Source organism: Ovis aries, chromosome 19, assembly GCF_016772045.2.
Source record: "Ovis aries strain OAR_USU_Benz2616 breed Rambouillet chromosome 19, ARS-UI_Ramb_v3.0, whole genome shotgun sequence".
NCBI lineage: Eukaryota > Metazoa > Chordata > Mammalia > Artiodactyla > Bovidae > Ovis > Ovis aries.
This window is the reverse complement of record NC_056072.1, coordinates 28,672,739-28,686,376: the sequence shown is the minus strand read 5'-3', so window position 1 is coordinate 28,686,376 and position 13,638 is coordinate 28,672,739. Positions and strand designations below refer to the sequence as shown.

General features: G+C 41.6%; 1 pseudogene; it reads left to right on the top strand.

Annotated features, from left to right (window-relative positions):
* The first annotated feature begins 8,795 nt into the window (after positions 1-8,795).
* On the top strand, positions 8,796-9,823 carry LOC121817224 (histone-lysine N-methyltransferase SETMAR-like; annotated as a pseudogene).
* Positions 9,824-13,638: the final 3,815 nt, after the last annotated feature.

Here is a 13,638-nt window from a genome sequence, read left to right as displayed (position 1 = left end):
TAGATCTACTTTGATAAGGAATAATAAACCTCTCAGGTCAGGGTGGAAAAGTTGATACACTGTGTGTTACATGAAAGTCTCCCTAAACTGTTTGGGGTTAGTTTCTATAGTTAAAACAATGCTTTTAAAAATGAAACTGTTCAGTCATATCAACAAGCAGATATTTGTAGGAAAAGAGCACAGCATATCTTCGGGGACTTGAAAGGATGCTTGTCTGGTATTATCTTCCCAGAAGCTAAAGGCTTAGAGCCAGCCAGGGTAGAACCTCCCAGTGTGAGCCACCAACTCCTCTTGGAAAAGGCTTACAGCAACAAATGTATCCAGATCCTTATTTTCCCTTTGATTTTTTTTTCAAACTGTGGTTTTGATTAATGACAAACATACAGATGTTTGGTTATGAGGTGTGGATGCTTCTCTGCGCTTTCTCTGTGAAGGTTGGACCAAGGTGGCAAATGGAATCTAATTAGTCCTTTTGAAGTCCCCTCCAAACCCCATTTCTTTCTCAGCCCCTCCCTGGAACAGTCTCATGTTGAATGTTTCTTCTATCATGTGAAAGGGTTTTCATTATTTATGTATTTGAAAACAGTTTACATGTTTTGCATATGGAAATATTTAAGGGGGAGTATACTTGTGTCTGAAACTTTGAAATATATATTTATTTCTCATATAAAAAGTAAGATGGATGGGTGGAAGAATAGAGCAGTGCATAGATATATGATAAACAAGAATAATCAAATGTGAATTGTAGAATTACATAGTGGGCATGTAGAGATTTACTGTAAAATTCAGCTTCCATGTGTGTATGAAAATTTTTGCAATTCAGTATTGGGAGGGAAAAAGGACAGGTTTCTGTCATGAAGGATTCTTACTCTGATAAAACCTAGGCTTTGGGATGAATTAACTCTTAAAAAAAAATTCTTTCTTTATCTGTCTGCACCGGGTCTTTGTTGTAGCACGTGGGATCTTCGGTCTTTGTTGCCGCTTGAGAACTCTTAGCTATGGCATGTGGGATTTAGTTCCCCCCCCTGGAGATTGAACCCAGGCCCCCTGCATTAGGAGTATGCAATCTTAGGCACTGGACCGCCAGGGAAGTTGGAGAATGAATTAACTATTAATACTATTAAAGTCCTGATGTACAGGTAGACTCAGGGAATGTTAATTACCTCTGAAGTTTGGAAAATTCTCAATCAACATGAATTTATTATTTTTTAAATATGTATTTATAAATTAACTACAAAACCTTACCTTTTCTTACAATGTAAGAATACAGACATATGTGACTCAAAGAAGTCAAACTTCTGCCGGTATTTTTTCTCTTGCCCTTTTTTCGATTCTTATTTCCACGATCTCTCCAGATTGGAAAGATCTGCATGGGCCTGTATGCACTTTTGTTTTCCAGTGGGGCCGTGCTATACATCTAGTGGTAACTTTCTTTTTTACAGTCACACAGTCGAGGTGGGACATCTTTCTGTGGCATCACGTGTGATGCAATCCGTATTTCTTCTTAAGGCCTCCAGAGTACTCCGTTTGTATGAGTATGCTGTCTTTGATGGAACCAGTTTTTGACTTATATTTGCATAACAAGATATTACAACAGATATTTTTTTCACAATTCTGGAGGATGGAAGTCTAAGATCAAGGTGCTGGCAGATTGAGTTTCTGGTGCCAGCTCTCGCCTGGCTTGTGAGCAGCGCCTTCTTGCTGTGTCTGCACATGTTCCTCTGGGCTCCAGTGAAGGGAGGGATCTCTCGTGTCTCTTCCTCTTCTTACGAGGACACCAACCCCGTAGGACTGAGCTCCTACCCGCATGGCTGCACTTATCCTTCATTACTTCCTTACAGGCTGTCTGTAGATGCAGTGACTTTAGGGCTGGGGCTTCAGCATACCCAGTTTGGGGGAGGTAGAGAGAGACAGTTCAGTCCAAAACAATGCACACTTAAATTGCTTCAAATTGGGGGCTAATCTGCAACAAATTTGCATGTGCAGTGGAAGCCGAATTGTTGGTTTATAGATTATACACGTTGAATAGGTAATGCTAATTTATTTGAACTAACTTAGGGGATAATTTCTTTGTTTTCTGCACGTTGTCCACAATCACATCTTAGCAGATCAGTCTTTTTAATATGCGTCAGTGTGTTAAGTAAAATATTTTGTGTTGTTTTTCTTTGATAATTAGTGATTACACATTATTGTATTTGTCTTTTGTGTTCCTCTGGATTTTCCTCTTCATATCTTTAATATGTTCCTACAGGGCCATCTGGCTTTTGAAAAAAATTGATTTAAAAGACTGTCTCTACATCAAAGAATAAAGTCTTTGTTGGTAACAAAAATTGCAAGCATTTCTCTTTATTTTTTTGCCTTTTAATCTTTGTTCTTGTTTTTATAGTTTCCTATCCCACTGAAGCCTTTTCATTTTCTACAGGCAGTTTTAGTATATTTCTCAGAGTACAACTTTGCTCTTTTTTAGTAAATTGGCATTGTCTGTCTGTCTAACTGCTTCTCCACCTTATCTTCTGTTATGGGGTAAATTGTAGCCCCCTCAAATTCATGTGTTGAAGCTTTAGCCTTCAAGACCTCAGAATATGACTGTTTGGGGAGATGGGGCTTCAGAGAGGTAATTAAAGTAAAATGAGGTCATTAGGGTGTCCCTAATCCAATATGACAGTGTACTTACAAGAAGAGGAGATTAGGACACAGATGGCATAGACTGAGGGGGTGCCAGTGCGAGGACCCAGTGAGAAGACAAAGTCTGCACGCTCAGGGGAGAGGCCTCAGAAGAAATCAGCCCTGCTGACGCTTTGATCCTGGATTTCCAGCCTTCAGAACTGTGAGAAAGTCAATTTTTGTTGTTGTTTAATCCCTAAGTTGTATTCAACTGTTTTGCAACCTCATGGACTGTAGCCCTCCAGGCCTCTGTCCATGGGCTTTCCCAGGCAAGAATACTTGAGTGGGTTGCCATTTCCTTCTCCAGGGGGTCTTCCTGACTCAGGGATCGAACCCATGGCTCCTGCCACTTCTCCTGCGTTGCAGGCAAATTCTTTACTGCTGAGCTGCCGAGGAACTCCCAGAAAATAGTTTTTGCTGTTTAAGCTGCCTAGTCTGGATTATTTGTCATGGCAGCCGTTGCAGACTCATGCCCAGCCAGTACCACTGATTATCTCACATTATGGCAAGGATTCCTGTTTTCATTCTCTTGCTCTCTCTCCTTAATTACCTAGAATAAGGTTTGACCTATGGTAGTAAACCAGCTGTTTGGTAAATGGATGAAGAGAATTTGAGTGCCTTTATTTTGGTTATAATTTGAGGATGTGTGCTAGGGTATGCCTAAGTTATTGTATGAAAGAGCCCTACACAGGACTAAGTTTGTCTCTCCAGTATCAATCTCTTATAGAGAGGCTCCATTTTACTTGATAGACTCTTCCATCTCTGATTCAAAATTGCTGCTCTTGCTCCTGCCATCACATCTCCATCCTAGCCAGAAGGAAGAAGAAAATGACTGTGAAAGTTTCATTCATATCACTTAAAACTATGACTTGAGTTGGTATACATAGTTTCCCTCTATGTCCCACTGGTGAGGAAATCCTATGACTGTATACAACTGCAGGTGAGGCTAGGAAATGGAGTTTTGAGGCAGGTGTCTGAACTAAAACTAGTAAAATAAGAGGGTAAATGGATACTGGACAGTAGCTACTCTGTCACAGGGGTCATTGAAGAATACTACATTTCAAGTGCCTAAATGCTGCCTTTTCAAATATTTCACTTTAAAATCCAAAGAAATAAGACAAGTTACATTCTTGCGTGCCTCTAAATTTTCAAGAATGAAAGAATTTTACCCATAGTCCAGAAGCAGTATTAAAATTTTTAACACCATATTCTCATCAAATGTGTGGATTTCTTTTATGTCAAACGAGGAAAAATGGCTCTATATTAGGAATAAAATTTTAGTCAATTATAGTATTAATCACTAGAAGAAGTAGACATAAAATGGTTTAAAATGGTTGCCTTTGGGAGTAAAAGAGATGACAAATATTCCTTGTGTTATATGCCCTTCTGTACTGTGACCTTTTTTTTTTAATCATGTGCCTGAACTGTCTTAATACAAATTAAAATGTACAAAGAATGGGATTTTATAAAAATAATGACTGAAAGTATAAATTTAAGCAATGAATACTTTAAATCAATAAAATGGCAAATTCAATCTCAACCTGCTAATTTATCTTTAAGTCCCTCATTTGTGTAGTTTGGGATTATACACACTATTATATATCAAATAGATAGCCCACAAGGACCTACTGTATAGCATAGGGAAGCATACGCAATACCTTGTAATAGCCCATCATGGAACAAAATGTAAAAAAATATGTACACATGTATGTGTAACTGGATAGATATGTATACTTGAATCACTTGAAAGATCCCCTGGAGAAGGGATGGCAACACACTCTGGGATTCTTGCCTGGGAAATCCCATGGACAGAGGAGCCTGGTGGGCTACAGTTCATGGGGCTGCAAAGAGTCAGACATGTCTGAACTCAACACAGCAGCCTGGTTAGAAAGATAAACCATTTTGTGATGCCTTCCTTTTTAACAAAGTGATTACATTTGACTGTGGCACTCTAATATAAGTAGTTGATCTTGGTCATATGTGAAGGTTCAGTAGCGCGTGGTGGGTGGATGGAAGATTGGCGTTTCTGTCATCCTCTCATACCTGGGCTGTCTTCTGCCGTAGGCAGCTGCAAGGCTTCCTGGAGGGCTCTCTGTGTGGCCTCTTTCACTTCCGACCAGAGTGAATTTCGTATGATTCTGATTCTTGGCTCTGCCTGAAGATGGCTATTACTGTGTGGTTGGGAGTTAAGGTCACACAATTGCAGAACTTTGGGAGCCTTTTTCTTTTCAGGACAGCATTCTCTGGGGGAGAAAACACTAGATTTGCAACTGAACCTGATGCAAAGTCCATGTTTACAATTTACTTGATAAGCCAACTGGAGGAGCGTATAACCCTTTTGAAGCTTGAGTTCCTATCTGTGTAATGAGGACTGTCCTTGCACTGTTGGAAAGCTCAGCATGGAAAATGCAGAGTTTGGCACAGTGCTTGGCCGGTGGTCAGTGAAGAAGGGCCGGATCAACTGACGAGGTTGGGTTCTCATCATGGCTGCATATTCCCTGGGGATCTTGAAGAAAAACTACCCGCCCAATTCCAGACCAGCTAAATAGAAGATTTTTGAGGTGGGGAAGTTGACATGAAGTAGTATTGGGGAAAAAAAACGACATTCACATAACTCTTCCCAGGTGGTTCTCCTGAGCTGGGAGCTCCTGCACTACGAGATAAAATGCAGCTTGTCTTTTTGTGACTAGGTCATTTCACTGAGCATGTCTTCAAGGTCCATCCACGTTGTAGCATGTGTCAGAATTTCCTTCCCTTTTAAGGCTGAGTAATACTCCTTTGTGTGTATATGCGTATCACAGTTTGTTTAGTCCTTGGCCGTTTGGATTGTTTCTACCTTTTGACTGTTAGGAATAATGCTCCTGTGAATATTGGTGATCAGGTATCTGTTTGAGTCCTTGCTTTCAGTCCTTCTGGGTAGATATCCAGAAGTAGGATTGCTGGATCATATGCTAATTCATGTTTAAATTACCGCTACATTGTTTTCTCTGGTGGGCACATCAATTTGCATTCCCAGTGGTAATGCACAAGGGTTCCAGTTTCTCCACATCCTTTCTAATCCTTGTTGTTATTTTTTTCTTTTTTTTGACAATAGCCCTCCTAATGCATAAGAAGTGGTATCTCATGTGGTTCTGATTTGCCTTTACCTTTTCCCTAATGACCAGTGTGTTGAACATGTTTTATGTGCTTATCAGCCATCTGGTATAACTTCTTTGAAGAACCATATGTTTAAATGCTTTGCCTATTTTTTAATTGGGTTGGGTTTTTTTTTTTTTTTTTGCTGTTAAGTTGGAGTTCTCCTACATGGCTTTTGAACTCTGTTTCCCAAAGTGTGTTCCTAGGACACTTGTTCTATAGAATCTTAGTGGGCTTTTGAGTAGGACATTTTGCAAGACTAGAGTTTTGTAGAACAGGATTTTTGGACTATTGACCTAACTTATTCATTATGTCAGTTTTAATAAATTACCTTCTAATGCCAACGTTTATATTCTCTCACTGTCTATTTATGGCTTCTGGCATTTGAGTTTTGTCAAAATGTGCTTGATTATATTTCCTATGTCTTAGAAGAAACTTCAAGTAAATGTTGCTTGCCAGTGGTTCTCCTTCCAATCTGAGGGTGTTTGGGATGCATATGGAAGTTGGGACTATCATAATTACTGGGAGTGATGCAGGTATTGAGTGTCTGCTGGGACACTCAATGTGTCCTAGGATGTGCCCAGGATGTTAAAGATCCTGCAGTGGATCAGTCCATTTCAGACATGAAGAATCATCCCACCCTGAAGTCCTCATTATGAAATGCTGTAACAGGGCTATAAGTCTAAGACTCTGATGAATGATTGCTAGGCGAAACTGTTTTCCCCATCCTCTTCCTCCTTGCTGGGAGCTGAAGCTTAAATTCTTTGTTACTGTGTGTTCTTTGTTACTGATTAACGTGGGTGGGCATTCTCGCTGTTCTTGCCTGTTCCTCTTGTCTTGACCCTAGCCATAACACTTTACTTTATATACGCCTGCTTTCTCCCCTGAAGGCACGATGGTAGTGTTCAAGAGGCTGGTCTGCTACTCTGCTCATTTGCAAGCAAATCAATAAATTTCTCTTTCCTTTATGCTCAAAACCTGGTCCTCTTTATTCTCATTTAGCACTGGGGACAAGGACCGAATTTCCAGTAATAATACAGTTGGTCATCACAGCATAAACTTCAGCCCTGCATGTGGTCCCTCATCAGACCTAGCTCCTGACTGTGTTTTCAGCCTAACACACATCCCTTCTCTTTCTACTCCCTATTCCTTTCCGACACATGCAAATTTATTGGGCAGATGAGCTCTTTATGTGCTGTTTTTGTATCTGGAATGCTGTTCTGTACTTGACTAGTATATAAACTCTTCCTACTTAGCATTTGTTCCTCTGCAAAGCCAGCTCTGACCCTTTCTACTCCAGGGGGAGGTCAGTCGCTCTTTTCTCTGCATTCTCATAGCCACCAGCAGATCTCTGATAGTCACTGGGAATGATCATAAATATCTAGTCTGGGAACATGTTAGGGTTACATTCCCCTGTCCCTCCTCAAACTTCCGCACAATCAAATGACTGTATAACTTACCAGTGGAAGCCTTAAGAAGTAGTCACAGTTGGCTGTTTCCTCTTCTTCTCTGCTGCGGCAGCTTGAAGTAAGTCACGTGGTGGCTGCTCTGACCCTCAGTCCTGCAGTTCCGATGGCAGGGCGCTCTCAACCACAGTTGAGCTTTGATCTTTTGAAAATGTAAGTTAGATAAAGTCATGTGTGCTTGATCACTCAGACTTGTCTGAGTCTTTGTGACCCTCTGGACTGTAGCCCACCAGGCTCTTCTGTCTGTGGGATTTCTCAGGCAAGAATACTGGAGTGGGTTGCCATTCCCTACTCCAGGGGATCTTCCTGACCCAGGAATCGAACTCGTGTCTCTTACGTTGCAGGCAAATTCTTTATCTGCTGAGCCACTGGGGAAGCCCAGATAAAGTCCTGCCCACTACTTAGATTCTCTAATAGCAATTAGCAGTGATATGTCACAATCAGTTTGGGCTGTGTTGGAAAATCTTTTTCAAGTAGCAGACTTTCTTCACTTTGCCTGAGGCATTTAAAATAGTAACATGAACAGGAGATCAGCTGAGCTATGTTAAGCTACTGAAATGTTTAGGTTGCTTGTTATGACAGTGTAACCACACTCATACCGACAGGTTCTCCTGTCATAGCTCTTAGCATTCTTACGGTAGTGTTGCTGTTGGTTTTCCCTGGCGGAATCTTCACTGTGGACAGTCAAGGTTTGTTCTGGTAGAGACTGTGTTGTTTTCACTCCTGTGTTTGTTGCCAGAATTTTGCAAAGTAGGAAACTATTAGTTATTTTTAGTCACATAACAAGTGACTCCCAAACTTACTGGTTTAGAGTGGCGGTAAACATTGGTATCTTCATGGTGGGTACTTCTGGCTCCCAGGCACTCATGAGGTTGCAGTCAAGATGTCAGATGGGGCGCCAGTCCTCTGAAGGCTGGACAGGGCCTGAAGGATCCAAGCCCAAGGCTGCCGTCTCATGTGACTGACAGGTGGTGCTTGTTGTTGAGAGGTCTCAGTTCTTGCTCGCAGGGGCCCCTCCACAGGCTGCTTGAATGTCGTCATGGTACGGCAGGCGGCTTCCCTCAGAGATGGGAGTGACACTGTCTTTTATGCCTCCACCTCGGAAGAAGCACGAGGTCACACCTGCCACCTTGCATTGCTTGGAAGTGATTCACTAAGTCTGGCCCACATTCAAGGGAAGGAGACTTAGCTTCTACCTTTTGAAGGAAGAGTGTGCTGTGATCTGAACATCTGTGCCTCCCCAAATTCACACCTGAAATTCTGACCCCTGAAGATTATGGGATTAGGATGTGGGAGCCTTTAGACGTGATTAGGTCATGAGAGTGGCGTTGTCATGAATGGAATTAGTGTGCTTGTGTTAGATTGGTGCAAAAGTAATCATCATCTTTGCATTTTTGGAATTTGCCATTTGATATTGGAGTACAGTCTTAAATGTTATGTTATCCATCATTTTAATATACATTTCTTGCTTTGTGTTTTTTGATAACAACTTATTACTTGCTGCTTATTTTATACTTATTTTAGACTGTGGAAATGATGTTAGACAAAAAGCAAATTCAAGTGATTTTCTTATCTGAGTTCAAAATGGATCATAAAGCTGTGGAGACAACTCATAACAGCAACGATGCATCTGGCCCAGAAACTGCTAGCAAACATATAGTGCAGTGATAGTTCAAGAGGTTTTGCAAAGGAGGTGAGAGCCTTGAAGATGAGGAGCACAGTGGCTGCCCATTGGAAGCTGACAACGACCAATTGAGAGCCATCATTGAAGCTGATCCTCTTACAACTACAGGAGAAATTGCCCAAGAACTCAGCATCGACCATTCTGCAGTCATTTGGCATTTGAAACAAACTGGAAAGGTGAAAAAGCTCGGTAAGTGGATGCCGCATGAGCTGACCGCAAATTAAAAAAAAAATCATTGTTTTGAAGTGTCATCTTCTCTTATTCTACAGAACAACAAACCATTTCTCAATTGGATTGTGATATGTGACGAAAAGTGGATTTTATATGACAGCTGGCCATGACCAGCTCAGTGGTTGGACGGAGAAGAAGTTCCAAAGCAGTTACCAAAACCAAACTCGCACCAGAACATGTGATGGTCACTGTTTGGTGGTCTACTGCCAGTCTGATCCACTACAGATTTCTGAATCCTGCAAAAGCATTACCTCTGAGAAGTCTGCTCAGTAGACTGATGAGATGCACCGAAAGCTGCAATGCGTGCAGCTGGAATTGGTCTACAGAAAGGGCTTGGTTCTTCAGCACGATAATGCCTGATCATGCATTATACAGCCAGTGGTTCAAAAGCTGAATGAATTGGGCTACGAAGTTTTGCCTCATCCGCCATATTCACCTACTTCTTAGCAACCGACTTATCACTTCGTCAAGCATCTCGACAACTTTCTGCAGGGAAAATGCTTTCACAACCAGCAGAAGGCAGAAAAATGCTTTACAAGAGTTCATGGAACCCCAAAGCATGGATTTTTATGCTCTAGGAATAAACAAACTTAATTCTCATGGGCAAAAATGGGCTGACTTTAATGGTTCCTATTTTGATTAATAAAGATGCATTCGAACCTAGTTACAGTGATTTAAAAATCACTCTCTGCAACTGCAGTTATGTTTGCCCCAACATAATATCAAGGTGGTTAAGTCGTAAAGAATCTGCCTGCCAGTGCAGGAGATGTGGGTTGGATCCCTGGGTGGGGAAGGTCTCCTGGAGGAGAAAATGGCAACCTACTCCAGTGTTCTTGTCTGGAGAATCCCATGGACAGAGGAGCCTGGTGGGTTACAGTCCAGGCAGTTGCAGATCACAAGAGCTGAACATGACTTATCAACTGAACAACAACAATGAATCAATAAAAGAGACTCCCCACTCAGGGGTGCCTTGGCCCTTCCACCGTGTGAGGACAGAGTGAGAAGACGTCAGCTGTAAACCAGGAAGAGGCGCTCACCACGATGTGGCTGTGCTGCTCTTTGATGCTGGACTTTCCAGCCAACAAAACTGGGGTAAATTTCTGTTGTCTATAGGCTACGCAGTCTGTGGTGTTTTGTTACCATAGCCTGAATGCACTAAGTATAAGATGATAAAGAATCTTCCCTCATTGCGGGAGACCTGGGTTTGATCCCTGGGTTGGGAAGATACCCTGGAGAAGGGAATGGCTACCCACTCTAGTATTCTGGCCTGGAGAATTCCATGGACAGAAGAGCCTGGTAGGCTACAGTCCATGGGGTTGCAAAGAGTTGGATACAACTGAGTGACTTTCGCTTAAAAAAAAAAAAAATCTGTGGCCACACCTTAAAACCATCGAATGGGTACATAGTGGGTCCTCAGTAAATACTTCCTGAAGGAATGATCAACTTTTTTATTCAACTTGGTAGAAAATGCCTCAGCTGGTTTTCTCTTTTTAGTTCCACAAGTCTGAGTTGTTTTCCCACCTCTTCAATTAACCTTTATTTCAAATTTCGTCTCTTCATTTCTTTAGCTTATTTATGCTCCAGAGAATGAATTATGTATAACCAGTACCTGAAAATTTTTCTGAGTGTGCCTGAGGAGCTTAAAATAGTGAGCGATCTAAGTCTCATCTGCTGTATGAACTGGAATCCCCCAAATCTTCACAGGAGGTAGGAAACTCTCCTTTCCAAAGGTTGACAAAATCACGTTTACCTTGTTATTAGACGATTTCCCCCAAACTGCCAGTGAGGTGTGGTATTCCATCATCGCCATTTGTAACCACAAAGAGGCTCATTTCCCTCACCCATGGTTTTCTGGACCAAACCCTGGTTGCTCTCCTTAGGTCAGTTTGTCAGCTTTCAGCTGATGGAAGATTCTGGGTAGCGGTTCTGTCAGCTGCATTGGCTCAGCATGGCCCACAGTGCTACAAATATTTCTGAACTTCTCGGTTTGTTAAAGTGGATTGCATTAAATGCTCATGTTTTCAAGAAACATATTTTACCTCCAGTTTTCTTAGCAAGAAGTGGCGCTTCTCCTGGGCTGATTCTCTCCCAGGCACTCTTTTCTCATGGAGAGACACTTGTGGAGCTTAGCACAGATTCCTCTTGGTTAGAGGTGATTTCAACTTCTCACAGCGGGAATGAGATACCTGGGGGTCAGGGCTGGTGCACCAACCCGGGTGACAGAGTTGGTGAGGGAAGGTGAAAGCAGGGCCCTCTTCTTGTCCCTTCACTGAGTACACACTCTGTGGGAAGCTTGGAGGGAAGGGCTCTGCAGCCTCCATAAGCTGACCCACCATCGGTGCTGCCTCTATAGGGCCGCGTAGAGTCCACGCCTCATCCCCTGCTCTCCCACCCACCCCACCCCCCTGGCCACCTCCACAGGAGCCCAGGCTGTTCACCATCTTCTGTTTCTCTCCTTCGCTGATGTCTCTTCACTGTATCCTACCAGGAACTTCACTGTACCCTACTGTCTTCTTTTAACCTTCTTTCTCTTGTACCGTAGCCTCGCCTCAACAGGATGGTCAGCTGTTGTGCATTCATTTCTTCATAGTGAAGCTCCTCCTTATCCTCATGCACTTTCAGTATTGCCTGTCTTGCATTCCCCCTTACACAGTGTTAAAGTTTTGTCTAGTGTTGCTGAGTGCAATAAGGTTGTGAAGTGCCTTATGAGGAAAATTCACATGTTAGATGAGCTTCATGCAGGCATGAGTTATATAGTACTTTTGGCTGCAAGTTTTAGTTTAATGAATTAACTATATATTTTATTTTGTCTTTTTTTTTTTTTTTAACCAGGAGAGTGTTTATTTATTGACCAGGTCATGCAGCATGTGGGATCTTGGTCCCCTGCCAGGGATCGAACCCTTGCCTCTTGCATTGGAAGCACAGAATCTTAATCTCTGGACTGCCAGGAAGTCCCGACCATATATATATATATATATATATTTTTTTTTTTGACATTTTAAAAGAATTATGTATTTAATTGAAGGATAATTGCCTTACAGAATTTTGTTGTTTTCTGTCAAACATCAGTATGAATCAGCCATAGGTGTACATATGTCTCCTCCCTCTTGAACCTCCCTCCCCACCCCTCTAGGTTGACACAGAGCCCCTGTTTGAGTTCCCTGAGACATACAGCAAATTCCCATTGGCTATCTGTTTTACATATGATAATGTAAGTTTCCATATTACTCTCTCTATACATCTCACTCTCTTCTCCCCTCTCCCCATGTCGATAAGTCTGTTCTCTATGTCTGTTTCTCCATTGCTGCCTTGCACATAAATTCATCAGTACCATCTTTCTAGATTCCATTGGAAGGTTGTTGCTGAACGAGAAGACACCGGGATTCTTGGCCTCCGGAGGAGAAGAATTCAATCCAGGGCCAGAGATGAGGCTTGATCGCTCAGAGCTTTTGTGTAATAAAGTTTTATTAAAGTATAAAGGAGATAGAGAAAGCTTCTGACGTAGGCATCAGAAGGGGGCAGAGAGAGTACCTCCCTGCTAGTCTTCAGCTGGATGTTGTATAGTCACTAGCAGTCTGTTAAGGAAAGAAAGGAATGTCTTAAAACTCAGAATGGCACCAGGCCCCTCACCCATAAGATACATTTTGGGATAATCTTGACACCAGATGATTCATCCGGGCCATAAAATGATTAACTTGAATCTTGTAGAAGGGCAGATTACAAATAGTTTTGTTTACATAGATTACAGGAACAGTGTCTGAGTCTGAGCCATTAGGTGGAACTGACTTGAAGACAGAGTTTGGGGTAAATGCATAGTACATTAGCATAGCTTAAGACAAACATTTCCATAAGAAAAATGCATTGGTTATCTCAAGGTTTGAGAATAGTTAACTTCAGGTGAAACCAGGTGTCATTATGGCAACATAGTATTTTAAGAGAAACCTCCTTTTAAATTTGTATAGAGAAGAAAAAAATATTGCTAGTTTGTTTCCTCCTGCCGTTTAAGACAGATAAAAATGTCTGATACTAAAAAAAAAAAAAAAAATGTCTGATACTTGCAGGCTATTTCCTCCGTTTGGAGACCCCTGGCCTTCCTGCCTGTCACCCTCTCACCATATATGAGTTACTATACGATATTTCTCTTTCTCTTTATGACTTACTTCACTCTGTATAATAGGGTCTAGGTTCATCCACCTCATTAGAACTGACTCAGATGTGTTCCTCCAACAGTATATTTTAAATAAGATGTCTTTAACTGGAATCATATACTGAGCACATACTATATTAATTATAATGTATTATTAATGAAGCACATAATATGTTTATCAGTGGATGAAAATAATGGTGATCAGAAGCTCACAGGAACCTAACCCTGTATTTCTCCTAGAAGTATGGTTCAGTATTTATGGCAACTTTATAGAACATAGTGTTCTATGGATGATGAGATTTGATTGTATC